At 40.1% G+C, this 26,919-nt stretch overlaps 1 protein-coding gene across 10 annotated transcripts in view; it reads right to left on the minus strand.

Annotated features, from left to right (window-relative positions):
* The window catches only part of LOC145518640 (uncharacterized), a 379,656-nt gene that overhangs the window by 51,897 nt on the left and 300,840 nt on the right, over window positions 1-26,919 (minus strand). Inside the window, exon 7 of one of the 10 annotated variants that reach the window (XR_014063057.1) lies at window positions 1,135-2,586. The exons of 8 other annotated variants lie outside the window; for them this stretch is intronic. The gene's annotated coding sequence lies outside the window, so the exon portion shown is untranslated. Of the gene's footprint in view, window positions 1-1,134; window positions 2,587-26,919 lie in introns of those variants that run through there. One more of the 10 variants, XR_014063067.1, reaches the window with a different exon arrangement.

The raw sequence follows: 26,919 nt of genomic DNA on the forward strand, positions 1-26,919 counted from the left end.
TGACTTGAGATCAATGCTGAGCAAAAATCAAAATAGTATCTGATAGAGTGTGAGTGGGGTATGTATTTCTTCTCTTCCTTTTAGAAGGTGGCATCTTCCTCCTTTTGAAAGTCACCTATTTATTTTTTTAAAACCAACACTATTCTTTGAAAATGAGAATGCTATTGAAGAGAAAATTACCCAAGTAAAGAAACCAAGGCAGAAAAGGATCAGAGGGTGTATACTGAAAGATTTGCTTAAGAGTAGATTTTTTCAAGGACAGTGAGAACCCTCATTTCCTCTCACTTGAATCCTTTAGTTGCAGCCCAAGATAGAACTAAAGGTTGAAAGAAGGTAATTACTGATTATTTCAAGGGTAATTATAATGAGCTGAGATAACAGAATGATCACATTTCAAAGCTTGATATTGCTTTTTTTAAAAGCAAAGGAAATGATTTCATTAAGTGGTATTCAAAACTTTTCAGGTTGGGCATGATGTTTAGAGAGACACAGATGACAAAATCCACTTGAATGCCGAGTCTTGCATGTATCTGCTGAAGCATGCAGGAAAATGGAAGGGATATGCATGAGGTTGGAAAATATCATTTTATCAAAAAAAAATTGGACATCGTATGCCCTCGAGGGCAGCTTTCAAGAACACCAACTGAGCTGCTTCTCAGGTTTGTGGCAGAAATTGAAGTCAAAGACAGGAATTTTTCATCTGCAGAGTTCCTAATTCACAAGGAAAGCAAGAACTTTCTTTGTAAATTGATTTTTGAGTTTCTAATCTGAGGTGTGAAAGAGACCAGGGTATTGTTTTCCTATTAAACAATTTTTTTGCTTTGACTATTATTTCCTTTTTCTTTAGAGAGAATCAAATCCCTTAACCTTATTAGACTTTCACTTTGACATTTTGGGATGCCAGGGAGTAATTTTCTTAGTAAAGAAGGTTTTGTTGTTGTTTAGTCACTTAGTCGTGTCCGACTCTTTGTGACCCCATGGACTGTAGCCCGCCAGGCTCCTCTGTCCATGGGATTATCCAGATAAGAAGACTGTCGTGGGTTGCCACTGCCTTCTCCAGGGGATCTTCCCGACCCAGGGGTCAAACATGCATCTCCTGTACTGCAGGCGATTCTTTACTGTCTGAGCCACCTGGGGAGTTGGGGTTCAGAAATGTCTCCCTATCCCTCTTTGCCACGTACAATTATTTTCCTCCATGATTTCTCATCCAGTATATCTATTTTTCAAATGTCAAGCTAGCATATCAGGACACCCTGTGACAAGCTGAGCTGATCATATGAGGGTATGGGGACCAACTCACCCTCATCAGGCCTCACTTGTTTTCTCTCTTGGGGACTGAAGTCAGGCTTCATGCTGACTACTCCGATGGCTCTTCCAGAATACAGCTTTGCCAGAGTTCCCATCGCCTGCTAGATGCAAACAGCAACTGCAACTTTCCTGAGGTGGGTATCCGCCTATTGATCATGCGCTGAAAGTCAGAACATTTCTGGGAGTGGATGTATGTGAGTGTGCGTGTGAGAAAGACAGAGAAAGAGCGTGCTTTCTTGTTGCAATGAAACAGAATTTATGAGTAGGAGCAGACAGTTGTTGCTCCTGTTTGGTATCACACATAAAAAAGAAGCCTATGTCTCTGATTTCTTGGGGACTCAGTTCCAAAGAGTTTCGGGGTGTGTGTGTGTGTGTGTGCGCGCGCGCGCACTCCAGGGAGAAGGGACTTGGGCACGTGAGGAGAGCATATGAGAATTCGTGTCAGCAAATTCACCAGCACAGTCCTTTTCCCCTTCAGAATGTGGGGTGTCCATGGGAGGAAAACCACTTCTGCAAAGAAGTCTTCGTTTGAATTTTCACAGTGATGTCAAAGTCTGAATGGGGCAACACACTGCTCTGTAAAATGAATGATGCCTCTCTGGGCCATGGCCAAGGTGCTAGGCAGGTAGGGAAAGAAATGATGAGAGCTCTTAGTTACAATTACCTGGGCTTTCTCTTGGCCTCTGGGACTCTGTCTGGGGTCCCTCAATGCCATCAAATTCATTTTCTTATGCACCCTCATTTTCTGCTTGGATTAAAGCCCCCCCCACTTCTTTTTTTTCCTTGCTGGATCAAACCACACTGTGAATCTGAGGTTTTACACTTAACATTCTGTATTTTCAGTTTAATTAGGTTCATATCCTAGGAAATGCTTTCCTGCCAATCTCTACAGTGAGACACTCTTTGTCAGGCAGGAGTTGATTCTCAGTGCTCTCTGGACCAGCCCATGATTAATTTTAAGAACAAAAGGAGAACTGTTAAGAGTTATCCATGTTTGATCACATTGTGGGGAGTGCAAAATATGTGCTCACTTACCATGCCTACTGTGTCACATGCAGTCCATATTTTAGCATGGAACTAGATGGAGACACCTCCAATCATGCAAAATTCACCCTCCCACCCCCTCCCTCAGTAACTTATTACCAGCAAAATCTTGTTTTGAGCAGCAGTGAATTCCAAGGAGACAGAGGTTTCATGGGCACATTTTTACAGTTTTCATTACCAGCAGGAAAGAATTTTCCTGCCCCAAAGCAGAAAATTATTTCCAGGCTTGATTCTCTGTAATGAAAGCAAAGTATGTGTGTGTGAGTCCATGGGGAGTCTCTGTGTGTGTCTGTGTGTGTGGGTGGGTGGGGTTGCTGATTGCAATGAGGAGGGTCAATACGTGTTTACATTTGGATGGCAGGACTGATACTTGAAAACACATGGCCAGTGACATTTAATGAAAGCCAATGGAATGCAGATAGTGAAGGGAATTAGCTTCCATGCTTCAACTACAGTTCCTATCATTAGCTGAACTTCAACTAACTAGGCAACTGGCCCCCTAGAGGACTTTGCTTTGCATTTTTCCCATAAAATGAAGTGAAAAAGATGCTGTTCATCCAAGAAGACCAAAGAGGGCTATTGAGTGAGTAGAAAGAACAGGGATTATAGGATGTGAAAATACACAAAGCCACAGTCGTTCCAGGCAGACTCCTTAACTAACAAATGTTAAGTCATGTAGAAACACTACTAACATTTCCAGTAAAGACGGCTCAAACCCTTCATGCACAAAGATGACAACACTTTTGGGTGGGGGCCACCTTGTGAGGGTGGCCAGTATCTGAGGATACTGACTCAGGAGCACTTGGGAGGGTCTTTGACTGATAGCCACAAAGAAAGAAAAGAAAAGAAAAATAGATCCAGGGATCCAGGAAGCCTACATCATTTCTCACTGTTCTAATCCACTCATAAGAGTTCAATCAAATGTCGTGATCTTAATATCTCTGCCTAAATGCTGTCTGAGGCACTGACTCAAATATTTGGGTCAGTAATAAGTTCATTGGTAGCCAAAAAAAATGCCCCAAACCAAATCACCACAAACACATTTCTACTAGTTACACAAGTTGATGTGATAATGCCTGGGTGATCGTAAGGAACTCATCCTTTTACCAAGGAATAAAGTCAAAGATATTTCATTGAGGAAAATAAATGTTGCAAGTAATCAAATCATGTGCCCACGTTGCAAAGCCATTATTTATACCATAAGAAAGTCCTGTCATCTCTGCCCTCTGTTACTCTCCAGCCCGAGATTCGGTTGGACTGGTTCACTCAGAACTTTCTTAACCAGTTGAGCGCTTCTGTTGCTACAACTCTGTTCCTGTTACCCCTTCCTCTTACTTTCTAGATCTTTGAATCCTAAACACCCTTCTAACACCCAGCTTCTCATCTGTTTCCTTGTTGATAAGGTCCATACTCACAGCGGTATCCTTTATAAGTTTTGGTCTTTAATATTCATTTGATATATATTACTAGCTAACTTGTTTTCTTTTTAAAGTTTTTGTCTTGAGGGACTTCCTTAGTGGTCCAGTGGCTAAGACTACACACTTCCTAAGCAGGGGGCCTGGGTTTGATCCCTGATCAGGGAACTAGATCCTGCTTGTCACAACTAAGATCCAGCACAGTCAAATGATTTTTTTTAAAGTTTTGTCTTAAAATGAATTCAGATTTGTAGAAGTGTTAAAAAAATAGCATAGAGAGTCCTATATACCCTAGATCCAGTTTCCTCTTATGCGAACATCTTACATAATCATAGCAAGTTTGAGAGAAAGTGAAAGTGAAGTCACTCAGTGTGTCCAGCTCTTTGCGACCGCACAGACTGTAGCCCACCAGACTCCTCCATCCATGGGATTCTCCAGGCAAGAGTCCTGGAGTGGGTTGCCATTCCCTTCTCCAAGGGATCTTCCCAACCCAGGGATCAAACCCAGGTTTCCCGTGTCACAGACAGACGCTTTACCCTCTGAGCCACCAGGGAAGCCCAATCAGAGCAAGTTTACCAAACTAAGAAATTCATGTTAGTGCAATACTACTATTAGCTAAGAGCTTCCCAGGTGGCTCAGTGGTAAAGAATCCACTTGCAAGGCAGGAGATGCGGGTTTGATCCCTAGGTCAGGAAGAGGGCAACCCACTCAATTATGCTTGCCTGGGAAACCCCATGGACAGAGGAGCCTGGAAGGTTATAGTCCATGGGGTCACAAAAGAGTTAGATACGACTTAGCAACTAAAAAAACAAAAACAACAACTATTGGCTAAACTTCAGAGCTTCTTTGGATTTCTCCAGTTTTTCAAATATGAAAAAAAAAAAAAAAATGTCCTTTTCCTGTTCCAGGATCCGATCCAGGATTCCACATTGCATTTAGTCATCACATCACCTTAGTTTCCACCAATCTGTTTCTTTTTTCTTATTTTGGTGTGTAACATTGTTACTTTTGAAGGGCACTGTACAAGGGTTTTGTAGATTGTACCTCCATCTGTGTTTGTCTTGGGTTTTCTCATGATTAGATGGAGGCTGTAAGTTTAAGGGGAAAATACTAAAGAGATGAAGTGCCCTTATTATCACATTCTACCAGAAGGCACATGGCATAAGCGTGACTTATCACTGATGATGTTAGCCTCAAACCCTTTATTAGTCTACTGTCTGCCAGGCTTCTCTGCTGTTATTTGTTGTTGTTGTTTTTTTTTCATACTCTATTCATTAGAAGCAAGTCACTAAGATTAGCCCACATTTCAGGGGAGAGGCATTAAGGTCCACCTCCTGTGTAGGGAGGAGTACCAAACACTTTCCGGGAATATATTAAAAACCATGACAGTAGTTAGTAAGTCATGGCAGAGATGATTTCAGGCTATTTGTTTCTCCTATTTCTCCTTCACATTTTGCTCACAGAATTTTAGCATCTATCAGTGGATTTTGCAAGAAGCAGTTATTACTGTGGTGGACCAGGGGCACCTCCCTATTTCTGTCTTTCCTTCTATATTTAATATTTGGGATTCTTCTGTAAGGACTATTTGCCCGTTTCCCCATTTATTCATTTATTTAATCAATTATACCACCATGTCATGGGCTTTTGTATTATTATTCATGCTATAATCCGATATTCTCTTTATTTTGTTCCAGTGTTGGCTGTCAGAAGCTTGGATGTCTTTGATATGCCTCTCTTTTGGGGAGGGGGCACTTCTTTAATGTCTGGCATTTCCAGCTGCTCCAGAATCATTTTGTATTTCCTGGACCCTTGAATCAACAATTTCTCCAAGGAGCCCGGGTTCCTATTATCAATGAATGGCATATAGAAACAAAGATCTGGGCACAGTTGCGCTTGTGGCTACTGGCCCATCGCTGCTTTGAGGCTGTCTCACTGCACAGAACTATATAATATATATGTCTGGACACTATCCTATGTCTATATTCCTGCTGTATTTCAGTCCCGCCCCTCTAGTCTCTCTTTCCCTCTCTGATACTATAGCTCTTACTCTAATCCACCTTTATTTGATTTCGCCACTTCTTTCTTTGGCAGTGAGAACCTTAGCTCCCATTATTCACAACTCACTGACTGATGTGTTAAACTCTAGTGTACATGTAATTTCACAATAGCTAAACTTCACCCCTGAAAAACAAACTGACCAACTATAGTACAATGTTTAGGCAGAGTTTTTTTCCTTTGGTCATATTTTCTAGTCAAACCGCTGTTTACCTCATGTACTTAGGTCACCTCATTTTTTCTCCCACTCCCTCCAGTGAGATTTTTCTCCCGTATTTGGAACATAATTAGACTCATTTATCAGAGTCTGCATTTTATCCAGGATCCTCCAACATCTTCTGTTTGTTGATTTTAATTTGCATGTAATAAAGTGGTATATGGTTTTGTGAGTTTTGAAAAATGCACAAGGACTTCCCTGGCAGTCCACTGGTTAAGACGCAGGGGGCTGGGGTTTGGTCCCTAGTCAAGGAACTAGATCGCACATGCCGCAGCTAAGAGCCGTGAAGATCCTGCGTGCTGCAGCTAAGAACCAGCTCAGCCAAATGAAAAGAAAAAAGAAAAAGAAAGAAGAAAAACGCACAGTCATGTGTACCCCTACACAGCACCATATGGAATTGTCCTGTCACCCTAAGAATTCCCCTGTGTCCCCGCTGAGTCCGTCACTCCCCTCCTCAAACCCCTCAAACAAATACTTACCTGTTTTCCATCCTTGTAGTTTTGCCTTTTCAAAAATATCACACCAAATGGACTAGACACATGTAGTGTTTTTGGTCTGGGTTTTCTATATTTAGCAAAAATGAATTTGTTTCATCAGGAACTCATTCCATTTTATTGTTGAATCATGTTCCATTGTATGGATGCACCACAATTTACTTATTTATCTGTTGAAGGACATTAACTTTCAGCAATTACGAACAAAGTGGCTATAAACGTTTTGTACTGGTCTTAGGTGAATGTAAATTTTCAGCTGACTTGAGTAAAAACCAGAAGTAGGATTGCTCAGTCCCACAGACGCAAAGTCATACAGTAAGGGTATGTTTACTTTCATAAGAAACTAACAAACTGATCTACAAAGTGGCCGAACCACTTTGCATTCCTACCAACGATGAGTGAAGACAAATTAACTTCTTATTTTATTTCCACCTGTAACATCAGAATGTGTGGGACATTATTTATTCATCACAATTACTTATAAAGTCCCTATGTGTCAACCAGTATTCTAGTGTATTTTAATAAAGATTTATGCAATTGGAAGAGAAAAATAAAAGTGTACACAAATAAATAATTTTTGAGAGTGATGAATACTATTAAGGTGATTGTTCTGAAATTGAGATGAACCACTTTGAAGAATTACAGACTTAAAATTTCATTTGCCCCACTGACGAAGAACTTAATAAAAATTCATTGAAACCAATGGATATGTCATGGGTGTTCTGATATGATGCTTTGGAAATGTGCTGTTCAAAGGAAATTCAACAAGCTATAATCTTTCACTGGATCTCTGGTTCTAAACTCTCTTCTTTGCATAGCAAGTGAACAAGGATCTTTTGAAGTAGACTTGAGCATCTGTTTTATGTTTATTTGTATATTTTTTAAAATGTAACTTCGAGAATAAAGAGCAGGGGGGCAGAAGAGGATGGGGATCAGAAACAGAGGGAATTTCTTTTTCCTTTTTTTCTTTTTTTGGATACACCACATGGCATGTGGGATCTTATTTCCCTAACCAGGAATCAAACCTGTGCCCCCTGCATTGGAAACACAGAGTCTTAACCACTGAACCACCAGGAATGTCCCAGAAATAGAAGGAATTTTTAAAAAGTTTTTATTGGAGTATATTGCTTTACAGTGTGTTAGTTTCTGCTGTGCAGAAAAGTGAATCAGATACACACACACACACACACACAAACACACACACACACACATATATATCCTCCTTTTTGGATTTCCTTCTCATTTAGGTCACCACAGGGCATTGAGAAGAGTCCCCCGTGCTATACGGTGGGAACTTCTTGATAGTCATCTAAGATAGACCCTGTATTGACTGAAAGGTGACTTGAATAATATTTGTACTATTAAGGAAAAACAATTCAACTGGCTTATGAGTATTCCTGTCTTTAGAAATGCAAAATACAATGGTTCTTTTAAAAGGAAAACTATGAATTAGCTTGAAAACATCTTTTGGAGAGACATATAGTTTTGAACATAGTAGCAGGAAAGAACAATGTTTAGCTGCAGGAAGATTAGAAACATATTTTTATAAAATCAGATTTATGATTCAATAACTTTCTGTTTGGGTGGAGGTCAGGGTATCAGAGCAGTTTTCCTGATAGCCTGAAACTTCTCTTATGCAGAAATGCATTATTTACCTAACCTAGGAAGAGGCACATTTCCTGAAATTAGGTATTTTAAGATATTAATCATGGAACTTTGGCCAGTAGAATAATTTGACAATGTCCAGAAACCTATGATGGTACTCAGCTTAGGTTCTAGATGCACTGAACACTGAGTGTGATAAATGTGTTTCAGTGGGTTGGCCCCCTTAGAAAGGTTGAGCTTGTCAGGAACAAATGAGCTTCCCAGTAACGAAAATGGAGTTAAAACCAACGGAGTTCTAGTAGCTGTAATGTGGATCATTGCTACTGATGTCTGTGCTGCATCCTGATTACTATTGTTCTACCCAGTTCTTCCAAGCTTAGGAAACCAACATTGCCCTGTCCTCAATCATGTAAGGAGTACACAGCTGGCTTCCAGAGACTATTCAGTTGAAAAGTAGCTTCTTGGGGAAGGGAATCATCTAGGTGGGAGCAGCAGGGGAGGGGGGTAGTTGTGGTGGGAAAGATGTGTTGGGTATCACGGGAAATTGATGCTTTGCCAGAATTAGGAACAAAAATATTCAGAACTTGTTTTTGAAGGCTTAGAGTGATTTTTTTTTCTGTAAAGCAAAAAAAAATTCAGAAATGTCTTGTGAATTTGGAAGAGTTTGTTTAGTTTCCTATTCCATTCTCTGTGGCATGATGGTTCTAGGAAGCTGAGCTCCAAGATCACTCACTGGCTAAGGATCCCGAGTCATGAAGAAAAGATGGACAGGCATAGGGTGGACAGGACAATGGGCCTTACTTAGCATTTAATTCCTTGTAGCCTCTCTTGAGCTGATCAGCAGCTCATTACAGATGGACAAGAATGATTTTCAACTTGTTGCTGTTGTTTTAACCTCACTTTATCTTCATACACATCATTTCAATAAAATAACCACATTTTCTCTGTCAAGAGAGGGAAAGGCATTAAAGAATAAAACATGGATTAATTCTGTAGGGGAGACAAATACACACACACACACACACACACACACACACATGTATATGCATATGTGTGTATCTCTTCTTGCTCCGGTTTTGATTTTTTTCCCCTTGTTTCTGATGGACAGATTTATGAAGTCAGAGCTTCTGTTCTTGTCTGTGATCCCTGCCATCCTTTGAAAGACAGCTCCCAGGTTAAGGGGAGAAAGCGGGAAATGAAGTCTTGAGTCTCATATATTAAAACAGACAACAACAATACTCTCAGGACGTGCCGAGGGAATTGTAATGTAATGAATATTTTAAAATGTTTTAATGAGGTAAACTACAGTTAAGCTCATTTAAGAAAAAGAATCTGAAAATGATGAAAGAGAAGCCTAGAATTATTTAAATATAGGTCAAAGTTTGGGTCCGGTGCAAAAATGCTATTTTAGTTTGTGGTTGAATCATCTGCTTCGTGATGAGTAGATACCATTTTTGGTGCGAGAACGAGGGCCGGTCCCCCTGCTGTTTGTCGGGGTGTGCCAGGATACATCCACCAGGCTGCATACCCGACTCCAGAGCCCTGTACCACGCACGGTCCTGCACGCACGCCTAGCATAATGATCTGCTTTGCAGCAGCGCCACCTATCGGCAACAGGGGGCAGGGGACGGACCCCTGCAAACCGACTTCAAAGCAGGATTGCATGCGATTTGGCCTGTATTGTTCCTCACTGCGAGGAAACAGAAGGACGTGGGACTTTCATCTTGAACCTGACGCCGAGTGTTCGCCTGACTGAGCTGAGGGAGAAGCTGTCATCGTGTGTTAGTTTAGTGCTGGCTCTGGGAATTAACTCTGTTACACACAAAAAGGACAGGGAGGAGATTTGCAGACTCAGTGAAGAGAAATGCTGTCTGAGGATTCCAAGCTTCGCGTTATTAACAAATATGAACAAAGATTTTTGTCCCTGGGAAACTCCAGCAGGAGCTTTCTCCTTTTTCCATCTGTCAGATGGTTGTGGGGCAGGAAGTCGGGAGCTCCTTAGAGGTAATGAGCTTTGAACACTGGATTAAGGAATTCCATTCTGACTTTCTGGCTTAGGGGTTTCAGAGGCCTTGGAGAGCAGGTTGCACTGATGTTCTAAATGTAAAACTGTCCAGCCTCTCCAGCCTGGGCAGTGTGAGGCCAGTCAGATAAATGGTTGCTCTGGTAGATGCTTGGGAAGGCATTCTGGCCGTGCGGATGGTGGAAGAAAGCTGCTTTGCAGAAAATTCAGTGTTTTTCAGAAGCAACACATTGAATTTTTTCTGACAAGCATTGAATACCAATATTTCCTTAATTCTCTATTCCAATTGTGATTAGAATTGGAATCATATTATCTAATTTCTTTTTTATTTTTTGTTCTTATGGGGGGAAGGAAAAGAAAAATTCCTAGAAATGAAGGAATGCTTGTGTCCTACTTTTCTTATGCTAATGCTAATGCTAAGTTGCTTCAGTCGTGTCCGACTCTGTGCGACCCCATGGACAGCAGCCCACCAGGCTCCTCTGTCCACGGGGTTCTCCAGGCAAGAATACTGGAGTGGGTTGCCATTTCCTTCTCCAAACTTTTCTTATGAACAGCTTTAATTATACCCTTGGTTCTGATGGACACCTTCTCTTTTTTTCCCCCCTCTGAATTCAAAATGAGAGGTGACAGGGCTTCCCAGTGGCTCAGTGGTGAGGAATCCGCCTGCCAATGCAGGAGACACAGGTTCCATCCCTGATCTGGGAAGATCCCACTTGTGGGGGGTGGGGGGTGCCACAACTACTGAGCCCATACGCCCTAAAGCCAAGCTTTGCAGCAAAAGAAGCCTGTGCACCGCAAGTAGAGAGTAGGTCCCACTCGCCACAACTAGAGAGTAGCTACCGCTTGCTGCAACTAGAGAAAGCCTATGCAGCAATGAAGACCCAGCACAGTCAAAAATAAATACATGGTAATTTTTTTTAATGAGAAGTGAATAGAGACAGATGGCTCATTTTGGTGTTTCAAGCAGGATACAGCCCGGGTTGAAGGTTAGGGGCAGAGAGACCATTTGTTCTCTTTTATGTGTTTTCAGACCCTAAGTTGGAGCAGGTTTATGGCCACCATATAACCATGACTCCTGTAATTATTTATTTATGTTAACTAAATAGCCTCAAGGATCCAACTGCAGGCCCTTAATTGATTCCAGTTCTTTCTCCTTGATAAAATATATGAATCTAAGAATCCGACATGAGTTCATAGCCATGAAGGAGGCAGATTCCTTCCTGACATCATATATAGCGTAAACAAAAACAATGAAATGGGTGAAACCATGGCGACTGCATCAGGGCACAAAAAGAAAAAAACTGTGGGTTAAAATCAGACGTAGCATTTAAACTCCATTGTTATTAACACAGAGGAAATCTTGTTCTCTCCCTCTTGTCATTTCTCAGAACCAATTCTAGACCCATGTATGCTTCTAGTCCTAAGCAGAATAATATGAGTCGCAAGATGATTCCTTTTAATACAATCCCACCAACCAGTTCGTAGTCAATTAAAATACACTAGGTGAGCCTAGCTGGAAATAACCACTTTGATCATCATCACAGAAGTAAGGGAGAGCAAAGGTCGAATATATAACCTACAGTTAAACAGACTAAGCAAAAGAAATACATCCCCTTCTCCAAATGAAACACAATAAGCATGAATAGTTTGCTGTGTATTCTTGGGATTAAAACAAGTCAAAACAACATTGGAGTGATTATTTAAACAACATGAAATAGACCACTAATTTCCAAGGGATATTTTATGCTCTAAAGTCTTTAAAACCTAGCAAGGAGATAAAGGTGTATGGATACTAAAATTAATTAAGAAAAGCAGAAGCTACAACATGGAACGTTACATAAAAGCAGTGGTTAATTAATTAGTATTATGAATCAGTTGTATACCATCTTCTTGGACTTTCTAAAAGGAGGTGATACACTTATGGTCTGGAAAAGTGAAAAAGGATTCTTTGGGCTTTTAGAGATAGATAAGTTGAAATAATTATATGGTAATATTACTACCCTTTCTGATTTCTTAAGTGTACTCTTCAGAGGTACATTACTTTGATCTCTTATGCATTTTCTAGGGTAAGTGGTTTATGCTTCTTAATCCAAGAAAAGCCTAAAGTATGTCATAAAATATAAGAAAAAGTTAAAAGACAGCTTTGAACTCCAACCTCTTCAGAGACTTGAGACAAATGAACAACTGGAGAAAACAACAAATCTTTGATGAGTTGGGATACATAGAGAGAAACCATTAGACTTTGTTTTGAAAGCAGAGTGGACCGTGAGCCATTTATCTAAACGCTAGTACCTAGCAACATGTCTCACAGATGAAATATGTTTGACCTTGCATCTGTACTTTCATTCATTTTCTCAGTTATTTGCCAAATCTTTATTGGCTCCTTTTTTTAAGAACAAAGCTTGCTCCCGTGAAATAGGAAATAAACACTGGAAAAAGACATTGATACTAGGCTTTTAGTATCCTTCAAAATAATGAGGAGACAAAGGATTTTTGGAGCTAAGGTGGAACAGTTATATACACAAAGGGTATAAGAATCAAGCCTGACCGTGGGATGAGAGAAAGTACCCCAGTACCACAAAGACTTTGGACTTTGAAGAATAAGTAGAATTTTTATAGCATAGAACAAAAATATAATCCTCTACCATTAAAATTGGTTTTGTTTTTGCTCAGCTGTGTCTGACTCTTCGCGACCCCATGGACTGCAGCGCGCCAGGCTTCCCTCTTCCTCACTACCTCCTGGAGTTTGCTCCAATTCATGTCCATCGAGTCAGTGATGCTCTCCAACCATCTCATCCTCTGCTGCCCCTGTCTCCTTTTGCCTTTGATCTTTCCCAGCATCAGGGTCTTTTCCAAAGAGTCAGCTCTTACATACTTATAAATAGAATAAATAAAGTGAGGGAAGTAGGAAGTGAACAGTTTGAGTAAAATGTGAAACATTTGGAAAGGCGAAAGTATAGAGAAGAAAATTCAAAGAGACTTGGGTGCTATGCTGTGTTTACACACATAACAATGATTTCAGGCCATGAAATGATGCCAGGCATTGGAATTTTAGATGTTAACCTAAGAAGTAAGGTAGCAGAGGAGAGGGTTGAATTTTACAAGATATTTGAGGCAAAGTACAATTGAGAATAAATTGCATTAGGTCTAATAAAAAATATGAAACCACGAGAATAAATGTGAACAATTACATGGGGATAAGGGGCTTCCCTGGTGGCTCAGACAGTAAAGCATCTGCCTGCAATGCAGGAGACCTGGGTTCTACCCCTGGGTTGCGAAGATCCCCTGGAGAAGGGAATGGCTACCCACTACAATCTTCTTGCCTGGAGAATTCCATGGACAGAGGAGCTTGGTGGGCTCCCATGGGGTCACAATGAGTCAGACATGACTGAGCGACTAATACACACATACGGAGATAAAAGTGGTAAAAATGGAGAGATTAAAAAAAAAAGATAATAGGGAGAATCCTGGCATTGAGAATGATTGTGTATGCAAAGGAACAGGGTCATTCCTGACTTCCATGACTCACGTAGGTGATATTGTTGGTTAGGGTAAGCTAATTTCTGTGACAGTTTCAACAAAGACATATCTGACTCTTTGCGGCCCCAGAACTATAGCTTGCCAGACTCCTCTGCTCATGGAATCTTCTAGGCAAGCATACTAAAGTGGGGTGCCATTTCCTACTCCAGGAGATCTTTCCAACCCAGGGATTGAACCTATGTCTCTTATATGTCCTGTACTAGAAGGCAGATTCTTTATCACTAGCGCCACCTGGGAAGCCCACTGAACCACAGGGAGCCAGGAAATGTAGTCTAGCCCTGTGACACTAAGGAATAGAACATGGATATTAGCGAACAGTTGGCCAGTATCTGTTAAAGTGGTCAGTAGATGGTAATGTCATGAAGCAAGAAAAAAAGCAAAAGAAAAAACAAGTCTGATGGGAAGCAAAGAGTATGAGTTGGAAGTTGGACATATTGAGTCCATGTTTCATGTATAACTTCATGATGGTTGGAATATTCTGCAGACAGTATTCGGTTTGAGTTTGAATATCAGGGTGGAGTTGCCGATGTGGAAATCATGAGCATGTTGATGATGGTATAAAGTTGTGATTGAAATAAAGAAGAGAAAACCATAGATGAAGCATTAGGGACCATACAGGCCATACAGGGCCTGGTTGAGGAGAGGAAGTGAGATTGAAAAAAAGCAGTTGGGTATGCATTAATAGGGTCTGTCCAAGTAGCTCAGTGGTTAAAGAATCTGCCTGCACTGCAGGAGTCACAAGAGATGCAGGTTCGATCCCTGGATGGGAAAGATCCCCTGGAGGAGGGCATGGCAGCCCACTCCAGTATTCTTGCCTGGAGAATCCCATGGACAAAGGAGCCCGGCGGGCTATAGTACATAGGGCCACAAAGAGTCGGACATGCCTGAAACAACTTAACACACACATGTGCAGGTATTAATAGAAAGAAAATAGGGAGAAAAGACAGCCAAGGGAACCAAAGCAAACTTGAGCAAGAAGTAAGAGGAGTTGAAAACTGTCATTTACTGCAAGATAGAGGGACTGAAGAGAGGAAAGATGGAAAAATGAAGATGAGTGAAGAGAGAAACACTTGCTGAGAAATGCAGGTGAAGTAAAAGGACAGGAAAACAAGGAAAGGATGGAATAAATTAGCAGTGAATGCTGGCATTGTCAAGGAGCATTTTCTTGTCCAATTGAATTATATAGTAGATCGTAAATTCTAGAAATGTGAAAACAGCGATAGACTGTTGAGATTGGATTAAGATTTCTAATTTAGATCAGCTTAGCCTTGAAAGCTTGGGCTAAACATTTAATCTCACTTAGTTTCTCCATATGTGAAACAAAGCAGTTGGGCTCAATATTTTCCAAGTTCCTTCTCTCCTCACCAATTTGAGTCCTATTACTAGTGAAGGCAATGCCATATAACAATGGAGAAACGAACTCTGCTTAGTTTCATTCCTTTGATGCAGCTTTGATCAAATCATTACATTTCTCTAAACTTTATTTCCTTTCTATAAAATGATACTGATACTTCTCTTCACAGCAGCACTATTCACAATAGCCAAGACATGGAAGCAACCAACATGTCCATCAACAGATGGATGGATAAAGAACGTGTACCATATGTATACACAATGGATTACTACTCAGCCATAAAAAGAATAAAACACTGCCATTTGCAGCAGCATGATGGACCTGAAGATTATCATACTAAGTGAAAGTAAGTCAGACAAAGAAAAATTTTATATGATATCAGTTATTTGTGGAATCTAACAATATAATAAAATGAACTTAGTTACAAAACAGAAACAGACTCACAGACTTAGAAAACCAAGTTATGGTTACCAAAGGGGGAAGTGAGGAAGGATATGTTAGGAGTATGGGATTAACATATACACACCACCATATAGAAAATAAGCAACAGGGATTTACTGTATAGCACAGGGAATTATATTCAACATCCTGTAATGACCTACAGTGGGAAAGCCTTAAAAAATAATGTATATACACAACTGAATCTGGACCTGCATACAGATTTCTCAGGAGGCAGGTAAGGTGGTCTTGTTTTCCCATCTATTGAAGAATTTTCCACAGTTTGTTGTGACCCACAGAGTCAAAGGCTTTGGCATATTCAATAAAGCAAAAGTAGATGTTTTTCTGGAACTCTCTTGCTATTTCGATGACCCAATGGATGTTGGCAATTTGATCTCTGGTTTCTCTGCCTTTTCTAAATTCAGCTTGAACATCTGGAAGTTCATGGTTCACATACTGTTGAAGCCTGGTTTGGAGAATTTTGAGCATTATTTTGCTAGCGTGTGAGATGAGTGCAATTGTGCAGTAGCTTGAGCATTCTTTAGTATTGCCTTTCTTTGGGATTGGAATGAAAACTGACCTTTTCAGTCCTGTGGTCATTGCTGAGTTTTCTAAATTTGCTGGCACATTGAGTACAGCATTTTAATAGCATCGTCTTTTACGATTTGAAATAGCTCAACTGGAATTCCATCACCTCCACTAGCTTTGTTCATAGTGACGCTTCCTAAGGCCCACTTGACTTTGCATTCCAGGATGTCTGGCTCTAGATCACTGGTCACACAATCATGGTTATCTGGGTCATGAAGATCTTTTTTGTATAGTTCTTCTGTGTATTCTTGCCACCTCTTCCTAATACCTTCTGCTTCTGTTAGGTCCATACCATTTCTGTCCTTTATTGTGCCCATCTTTGCATGAAATGTTCCCTTGGTATCTCTAATTTTCTTGAAGAGATCTCTAGTCTTCTTATCTCTCCTTGCTATTCTTTGGAACTCTGCATTCAGATGGGTATATCTTCCCTTTTCTCCTTTGCCTTTTGCTTTTCTTCTTTTCTCAGCAATTTGTAAGGCCTCCTCAGAAAACCATTTGCCTTTTTGGATTTATCTTGGGGATGGTCTTGATCATTGCCTCCTGTACAATGTCATGAACCTCCATCCACACTTCTTTGGGCACTCTGTTTATCAGATCTAATCCCTTGAATCTGTTTTTCACTTCCACGGTATAATCATAAAGGATTTGATTTAGGTCATATATGAATGGTCTAGTGGTTTTCCCGACTTTCTTCAATTTAAGTCTGAATTTTGCAATAAGAATTTCATGATTTGAGCCACAATCAGATATGGACTGGTTTCAAATTGGGAAAGGAGTATGTCAAGGATATATATTGTCACCCTGCTTATTTAACTTATACACAGAGTATATCATGTGAAATGCTGGGCTGGTTGAAGCACAAGCTGGAATCAAGATTGCCAGGAGAAATATCAATAACCTCAGATATGCAGATGACACCACCCTTATAGCAGAAAGTGAAGAAGAACTAAAGAGCCTCTTGATGAAAGTCAAAGAGGAGAATGAAAAAGCTGGCTTAAGAATCAATATTCAAAAAACAAAGATCATGGCATCTGGTCCCATCACTTAATGGCAAATAGATGGGGAAACAGTGGCAGACTTTACTTTTGGGGGCTCCAAAATCACTGCAGATGGTGACTGCAGCTATGAAATTAAAAGATGCTTGCTTCTTGGAAGAAAAGCTATGACCAACCTAGACAGCATATTAAAAAGCAGAGACATTACTTTGCCAACAAACGTCTGTCTAGGTAAAGCTATGGTTTTTCCAGTAGTCATGTATGGATGTGAGAGTTGGACCACAAAGAAAGCTGAGCACCAAAGAATTAATGCTTTTGAATTGTGGTATTGGAGACAACTCTTGAGAGTCCGTTGCACTGCAAGGAGATCCAACTAGTCCATCCTAAAGGAAATCAGTCCTGAATATTCATTGGAAGGACTGATGCTGGAGCTGAAACTCCAATACTTTGGCCACCTGATGCAAAGATCTGACTCATTAGAAAAGACCCTTATGGTAGGAAAGATTGAAGGTAGGAGAAGGGGATGACAGCAGATAAGATGGTTGGGTGGCATTACTGACTCAACAGACATGAGTTTGAGTAAGCTCCAGGAGTTGGTGATGGACAGGGAAGCCTGGCGTGCTGCAGTCCATGGCATTGCAAAGAGTCGGACACGACTGAGCAGCTGAACTGAACTGAACTGATAAGTTAATCACTTTGCTCTATACCTAAAATTAACACAATATTGTCAACAATACTTCAATAAAGATGGCAATGGTAGAATTTAACTCTTTGTTTTAAGATTTTTAAAAATTACTGATTTTAAAACACAATGCATGATGCCAGATCTGTAGTAGATAATTCTAACCGTGAGTGCTAGCAAGACAACAGGAGAACAGTTAAGCCAGTGGCGATGAGTGTGACAGAGAATGAATTCAAAGAAAATTCTTTATGTGAAATTTGGGGGAAAAAAAGAATCAGCTGGTAGTATCTAGGAGTTTCTTGATTCTTACTGATTATATAAAAAAGAACTTTTGTTGGCTTAAGCAGATTAGAAAACAAGAGTGGAAATTTGTGTAGCCCATCAACAAACATTCAGGAGGATTTATAACTTACCTGGACCCCATTTTTGGTGCAGGGAGGAAAAGAGACGTAGATGCATAGAAAAAAGTCTGATTTCCATATTAATCTCATATACATGCCTAACTTGCATCTAGTTTGTATCCTAGGTGGCCTTAAAACAGTGAAGGATGAACTTGTTCTCTAAATGATTGTGTGAGCATGTACAGGCCAAAGACTTACTGAAACACAGAGAGGAACTAAGACGGGAAAAACTTTGTTCCCTTTCTCTGTAATCTTAAATGGGCGCCCTGTAAGAGACCAGCAGGAAGCACTTGAAACATCCACTTTTAAGCATCCCTGTTAATTTTTCACACAAAAAAGACACTCTTGTTTATTTGAGTAGGAGAACTGAAAAAAAATATACACACCAGCAGCAAGATAAATCAACATCCTCACTACAGCAGAATTAGTTGGCTGCAGACAGTGTTTTATGGGCTGTTTCACTACCACTTTAATTAACTTCAAACAAGGAATATATTCTAGTTTTGCTCTCTTTTTCAAGTATGTGAAGCTGTATTCCATGTGTGTGATGATTATAACATTGAATTCCACCCTTTGGGAAATCAACCAGACATTGCTCTGAATTGCCCACTGAGTATACAAGACATGTGAGTTCTTTAAATGATAAAGGACACTGTGAAGAGAACCTTGCCTTCCATGTCCTCATTGGCTGCTACCTTGTACCTCTGAGCCAATCCCATTAACAAGTTCAATTAACAGAGCTAGCATTGGACCCGGGGATGAGGACCAAGCAGACTGAAGAGATGTATAACTAGGAATATTGTGTGATAACTATTATAGCTCTATGCAGTATTTCTAATGTTATTAAAGCCTTTCACAAGGACATTAAAAAAAATCAGTGTTCCGTTGTGTCCTTTTTTAAAGGATTTTTTTCCTTTCTTTTATTAAAGGCATGATATATTTCTTAGTTTTCTTTGTGGTATACATGTATTCCTGTGCTATCTGTATAGTTCCTATTTATTAAATATATTAAAAGTGCTGGGGAACATGATAAGTGCTCTGCATATATTACTCTTGTCGTCTTCACAATCATTCTAAAAGTTAGTTATTATGATCCCTGCTACACATGGGTAATATGAGGCTAACAATTGGTAGAGTTGGAAGTTGGAATTTGAACACAAATTTATATCCCAAGCTAACCCTCTTTATAATCACCAGGCTATAGGGCCTACTAGTAACCATATGATAAGAGATTTAAAGAAAAGGCTCCCAAAGGATTAATCTTAAAGGGACTGAGACTCAGGATAGGCTGAACCACGTATCAACAATTAGCTGAGCTTGTCTTTGGAAATTTCTGTACTATCCATCCAGAATGGTTCCTAAAGTTTCTACAGGAGTTAGGGATTTTTCTGGTGGTCCAGTGGCTAAGACTCCCTGCTCCCAATGCAGGAGATACCGGTTCGATCCCTGATCTGAGAAGATGCACGTGCTTCAGAGCAACTAAGTCCAGGTGGCATCGCAACTACTGAGTCTGTGCTCTAGAGCCCGGGGGATGCAACTACTGAGCCCATGAGCCCCAGAGTTCCTGCTCCACAACAAGAGAAGCCACTGCAATGAGAAGCCCAGGCACCACAACTAGAAAGTAGTCCCCGCTCGCGGCAATTGGAGAAGACCTGTGCCCAGCAATGAAGACTCAGCACAGCCTAAAATAAATAAATAAAACTGCAAAAAACAAAACAAACAAAAAACAAGTCTTTCAGGGAATTAGAATAAAGATTTTTTTTCATGCAGCAAGTTGGCTGAAGAACACTTACACACGAAGGACCAAAGATAGCAAGATGAACGCGGACCTGATGGTGAACTGAAAGAAATCCTTATTACGTCTCAGCTATGAGATGGGCCGGATGAGGGCATGGCGCTCCTTTATACTTTTATACCACCTGAGTCTGTGGTCGGCTTGTGGGAAAGAAGAAGAGAGATGGTCCCTGTTGGGTTTGGCTGCCACTGGAAACGTCCTTGGCTTGGAAGGCGAGACATTTTTCCCTGGGTACTTTCCCCTGAAAAGCCAGCTTTCCCTGGCTCTGGAATATCGTGTCATTGGCATAATGCAGGAGAAGCTCAGAAATGCTAACGGCCTGCCAGGTCCCTGCTGTGAAGTCAAAGTCCCTTTACCCCCACTCCCGCTGTCAGGAAAGCTGTTATTAATTCCCATTGTGAGTTTTCTACGGTGAAACACAGATGCATATAGCTCAGCGCTGTGTGTGGCTTCAGAAAAGGTCAGTCATTGTCTCACCTGGCAAGAATCACTCACAAATAGGAACGTTTGGGCTCTTTCTTTTTTTTTTTGAACGGTTGCTTGTGAGTGTAAATTCAGCACTGTTCCTTCATTCTCCACGGATCCAAGAGACAAACAACTGTCACATGACCAGGCTACTGTCTCTGGAGACGCCCTCCCCACCTGCCCTTTGAGAGCCAGCATCTTAGATCTGTGAGCATGTTGGACTGTGTATCCCTGGCTCTGGGTACGTTATCTGGGCAGAATTTGTGATGCAGAGGAAGGAGAAATGGCAGTTTGTTCAGCCCTGATCCTTTCTGACCTTTCCTTGTCATTTCAGTGAGCCACGTCCTTACTCTGGCGATAAAGAAAGAATTCTTTGAACTGGAGATTTGGAGACCGGGTTAGAATTCCCGCTCCCTCACACATCGTGTATGCATTGGGCATTCACTTGACTAGCCTGAACCTTAGTTCCCTGGGCCATGGAATCATAATGCCTGCCTCACAGGTTTGTTGTGAGGATGAAAATGAAGAAAAGAAGTGTTTCTGTAAGAAAAGAAGTGTTGTGATGGGAAGGGACATTATACAGCCCCATGTGGTATTAACATCACTGTCTTCGGGGAGATGTGACCAGTCCTGTTTTTCCTCTGCTGTGGTCAGGTTACCTGGACAGGGATTAGATGCAGGTGATGGGCAAGGAAATGGAGGGGAGAGGAGAGAGCCAAGGCTGATCTATTAACTGCAGCTAAAACAAGCCAGAGCTCAAAATTGTGCAAATATTTCTTTAGCTTTCCCATAACCTGAAGGCCAAGCCTTGATATTGGGTCTACCCCTTTATTTACTGGTACCTTTTCCCTTTAGACCTCTAAGGCCAAAATGTTCTGCAGCTTATTATAATTTCTAATGCTCTTTGGGTTTATTTAAAGCAAAATTTATATAAATATTAGGAATGGAATGGAGTGTAAGGAGAGATTAAAAAAAAAATGAAAAATTTCCTCTGACCTCGTATCCTAGGAAAAGCTTTGGGCCCTATATCAATTTAAAACATCCTTAAGGGTAAGATAAAAATTACGGCAATTATTTTCCTTTTGTCTTTCCCTTTTTCCTTCCTTACTCCTTTTCTCTTTCTTTTTTTGAAAAGCTTTTTATTGAAGTGTAGTTGACTTATAATTTATTAGTTTCTGGTGTATGACAAAGTGACTCAGTTTTATTTATATATATAAATACATATGTGTGTGTGTGTGCGCACGTGTGTGTGTATATATATATATATATATATATTCAGCCATATATATATGGCTGAAAATCTGGAACATAATACATGTTCCACCTTTATTTAATGGAATAGTCTAAACTTTCAGCCTTGTTGCATATACATATATATGCAATAAGGCTAAGTTCATGGGAGCAATTTTTTAAAATTTGGCATTGATCTAACTAAAGAGATTCTGATGTGAACCACTTACTGAGAATTTGGCAGCTGCCAGTAGGTAAATTTCCATATTGACATTGTACTTAGACAAGCCAAGGGGTTAGTAAGAGGCTGAGTTATAAAATAGGTAAAGATCTTTGATTTACAAGTAGCTTACTTTTGTGTGTGTGTGTGGATTGCAGATGTTTCACTGAAAGGGAGTCAAAATATGCTCACTTAAAATAAGACTAGAATTGATGCCAGAAAGTGAGTCAGACTTATTAACCCAAAGAAGAACACAGATTGTGTACAAACTCCAGTGTAGCAAGTATAGATCAAAAGACTCATCATGAATTTTTGCATTTTTAGAATTTATATTGTCTCTCCTTCAGTATTGAGAAGAGTCCCTTGGAAAAAGCACTTCCCCATTAGTCCATAACCATCAGGGAAAGAGTCTTCTTCAGTCACTGAGACCATAAGGAACATCTGGTTGATTAACAGATGTTAATGCCAGAATAGCTTTGGTTTGATCAATGATGTAATCAATCATGAAAGTTCTAATTTTAGCAAGGTTTAGACTGTTCCATTAAATAAAGATGGAACATGTCTGATGTTCCAGATTTTCAGGAAGAAAAAATCCATTTCTTTAAAATCAGTATTTGTGGAACATCTGTATACATATAATTGTAGATGTGATTTTTACATGTCCATATGGCAACTACCTTACGTAAAGGTGATACAGTGGGGGAAAAAGTGAAGATTAGTATTTCCCTTGTAGTTGGGGGAGGATTTGAATTTAGCTTGATTTTATGAATTAAAAAGGCAACAGAGAAAATAGAGACTAAAAAAGAACTGAGATTCAATTAATTTACTTAAGAGGGAATTGTTTAATGGATAACTCATGTTTTATAAACTCATATTATGATATCTGCATGTGGTCATTGGTTTTATATTCTGTCCCAATACAAATGGACAAATAAAATGAAAAATTAAAGTTAAGTCAAAGTAAAATGACAGCAAAGCATTTGATGCCCATTCTTCTAATCACTAGGACATTTTGATGTCAAAGCATAAACAAAAAAAGAGATGCAATCTGAAAGCAAAGAAAGAAGACAACTTATCAGGAATATGGCAAAGGAGAGGGACTGGAGGTGAAAGAACAAAGAAAAATATTCAAATATTCCATGGGAGATTTTTCCAAAATGAATTTGAAGATAAATGACTTGCCTACAACTGGTTGCTAAAAGAGCAGAACGTGGGACTAAAGCCCAGGGGCACGTTTTTCAGAAAGTTTCTCAGAAGGACCTCCTGTATGTAAAAGCGCTGATGATTGCCATCGTATTCAGAAATCTGAGGCCTCCCAGAAGAGTGCTGGACACAGGAGAAACAGGGCTAACTCTGCTGCAGGGGTACACAGAACGCATGCTTCAATTGGCTGAAAAGCACAAGTGCATGTATCGAACAGAAGTTTTGCAACCAAATAGTAACTAGTTCCTGTTCTTTATCTTGACCTCAGGTGTGTCTAGTAATCTCAACTAGTTTTATGCATAGACAGACACAATCAGAAATATAAACTAAAGCCTCTCTAATTATACATAAAGACCAAATGGATTGAGAGTTTATTACATCCTAAGGGTTTTACATGCATTACATTCATTTAAGTGGCAAAATAACATAAAGAAAGATACTATTATTTTCTTTCTTTGTGGATGAGAATCCACAGAGATGAAAACTTGCCCACCTGACATGTCTATGAAATGGTGAAATTAGGATTCCAATTCAGACACGTTGGTAATCACCATGCTATACTGGTGGCTTGTCTTTTCTGTGAAATTGTGACTCAGAAAAACTTTAAAACATTTTATGCATTATTTTTTTGGCTGAGAACAAAACAGGGGACGGCCAAATTTGATTCCTGGTGGTATAGAAGATGGTATTTAAACCCAATAAGTAGTTCATGTCTCCCCACCCCTTGGGTTCAAGCACATTAAACATGTGCTACCATAAAACTATGTATTTTTCTTATGTTACTCGGGAGAAAAGGCCTTTCGAGAATAAATTTTAAGCCCAACTTCTCAAACATTGGAAAACAGTTTTCCAATGTCAACCAAGGATTGTATTCTTTATAACTATTCTGGAAAAAAATACCTAATAGCCTACACCAGCAAAGAGAAACTCTTAAATCTGTGAAATATAACATCACAGAAAGGGTTATATATTATTCTTTGTAAATTCAAAATAAGGAAATATTTTCCTTCTTAGAAGCACTTATACTAAAAATAAGCAAATGAGCTTCTTGGTTTATTGATGCTCATTTTAAGAAAAGAGGGTAATGGAAACAATAACAAATTTTAACTTTATTTCATATTAATTTGGACCTCTTTTCCATAATGGTATTAAACATCATGTGTATTTGTCAGGGTTCTGCAGAAAAATAGAACTACTAGTCTCACAGAAATGTGGAGGCTACCAACTCCAAAATCTAAAGGGCAGGCCAGCAGGCTGGAGACGCAGCATTTCGATGTTGCTGCTGAAGGTAGAATTCCCTCTTCCTTGGGGACAACACTCTTTTGTTTTCCTCTTAAGGTCCTCAACTAATTAGATGAGGTCCACTCACACTAGAGAGGGTAATCTACTTCACCCAAAGACTACTGATGTAAATGTTAATCTCATCTAAAAATACCTTAACTGCAGCATCTGGAAGAGTGTTTGCTCAAATGCCTGGGTACTCAAATTTGACCTAGCCAAATTTGATACATAAAATGAACACACAATGGACATATTTCTTCTAAAGATTTTTTTCCCCTTTGACAAAATGACACTGACCTTCTATCTAGATTCAGTGGCAGTAGACAAACATTTAAGATACATTGTCTGATTTCACAATTTACTTCTATTACCTCTAGTGTTGGTCACTCAGTCGTGTCTGACTCCTTGTGATCCCATGGACTATAGTCCGCCAGGTTCCTCTGTCTATGGGATTCTCCAGGCAAGAATACTGGAGTAGGTTGCCATCCCTTCTCTATTACCTATAGCAAGGTACATCTGCCAGTTACATACCTCTCAACTTGGGTGACAAGAAAGAATACTATTACTCAAAGGAGAAGAGAACAGTTAGTTTCTTGTTACACTTGAGTGCTACATTCTGTGCCAGTTTAGAGGTCTGTCTGCGGGACTGCAGAATCTATGAGATCACTTTATAATAAATACTGTTGCCTATTGTAGAAACAGAACATGGAAGAGGTGCAGGATGGATATTACTGCAGAGCAGTGAGTGCTGTCCTGAGGGATGGGCAGAGAGCACTTCCTGTTGAGGAGGTCCTTTCATTACTTGTGGGGTTTTAGAAAGTTAACATCCAACCCAATCTTTTGTTATCTTTATGTGACTTTAAAAGGCTGCATTTCTGTGGAGCTGCAGGGCTTTTGAAAATGAATTCAGCTGACACGTTGAATTGGGTTGTATCAAGATGGATGGCAGATTCATATTCCAGCACATCACATGACTTGCATCAATTTAGTGTGTCAGCTGAAAAGTTTAAGGAGAAGTGGGGGAAAATCAGTTAAAGACATTTTATTGCTGGTAAACCTGGTTTAGGAAAACTGTGGTTATTAAAGAAACTTTATATTGTGAATTGGCTCAGAGGTTTTAAAGGCTGTAAAATATGGTGATATTTCTGTTTAAATTTGGATGGCCACACAATAGTGGCTGAGATGGTGGACAGCATTTTGGAAACCAAAGAGAAAAGCAAGGAAGCATTAATAGAAAATGATAGATGTAAGAGGTGGAACTGAGGATAGTGCATATGTTAAGAGAAGGGTATCTGGGTGATATTAACTGGAGATGTAGAAGTGCAACAATTTTGTATGCAGATAGCTCAGCTCAATCAATACAGAAAGTAAGACTGTCTGGACTTTTATAATATTTAGATAATACTTTTAAAATTAAAGAAGGAAAGCATTTATGCTGTCACCTACCAGTACCAGACACTCTTCTATGTCCCTAGAATTCAATCCATAAACAAAGCAGATAATCATAGAGTTGCAATTTTGCAGGAGTAGATAAAAATAGGCCATAAACATAAAAACAAAGTAAATTGTGTAGTATGCTATAAGGTGATTAATGCTGTGGAATCAGGATGAAAAACTCATCAGGATTGCAGGATTGGGAGCGCCTTTGTGGGGGAGGGAAGGGCTGGTTTCTCAGGCAGCTCTCACTGAGGATGTGATGATGGGCAGGAAACAGGGTGCATACAGGAGTTTGTACCAGTTGGCTGACTGGGAAGAGCACTCCAGGCAGAGGAACATCAAGGCTGAAGCCCAGCAAGGGAGGGGGGACAGTGTGAGCCTATGAAGGCAGTGAAAGCCAGATCAGTAGGGTTTCCTAAAAACCAGTGCGTTGAATTTGGCTTTTATTTTAAGTGACATGGGGAGATAGGTGATTTTGAGAAGGAAAGTGAGATAATCTGAGATATGTTCTAAAAAGGGGCTTCCCTGGAGGCTCAGATAATTTTAGAGAATCTTCCTGCAATGCAGGAGACCCTGGTTTGATCCCTGGGTCTGAAAGACCCCCGAGAGAAGGGAATGGCTACCCCTTCCAGTATTCTTGCCTGGAGAATCCCATGAATTGATCCTTGACAGGCTAGAGTCCATGGGGTCGCAAAAGAGTAGGACATGACAGGGTGCCTAAGCATACACACATGTTCTAAAAAGATGATTGTGGCTGCTGTGTTGAGAATAGACTCTTACAAAGGGTAGACTGAAGCAGGGAGACATAGAAAGTAAATGCAATAACCCAAGATAGAAATGATGGTGACTGGTCCCAAGATGAGAGCAATGAGGGATGTGAAATTCTCAACCTATTTTGAAAGTAGAGCCAATGGAATTTTTGGCAGCCCTGACATGGGGAGCAAAAGAAAGACAGCAAAGAACTCAAATACTTTTGACTTGGGCCAGTGGAAGGATGGAATCACCTTCAGTTTAGATGGGCTAAGCAGAAGACAGAGTGGTTTGGTGGAAATGAGCGGGAGGACAGATATAACCAGTCAAGGTTGTTATATCTGTTAGATGGCCTTAGGGCTTGCTGAGGGGGCATTTG

This window comes from Giraffa tippelskirchi, chromosome 8 (assembly GCF_054371585.1).
Source record: "Giraffa tippelskirchi isolate mGirTip1 chromosome 8, T2T-mGirTip1v1.2.pri, whole genome shotgun sequence".
Lineage (NCBI taxonomy): Eukaryota > Metazoa > Chordata > Mammalia > Artiodactyla > Giraffidae > Giraffa > Giraffa tippelskirchi.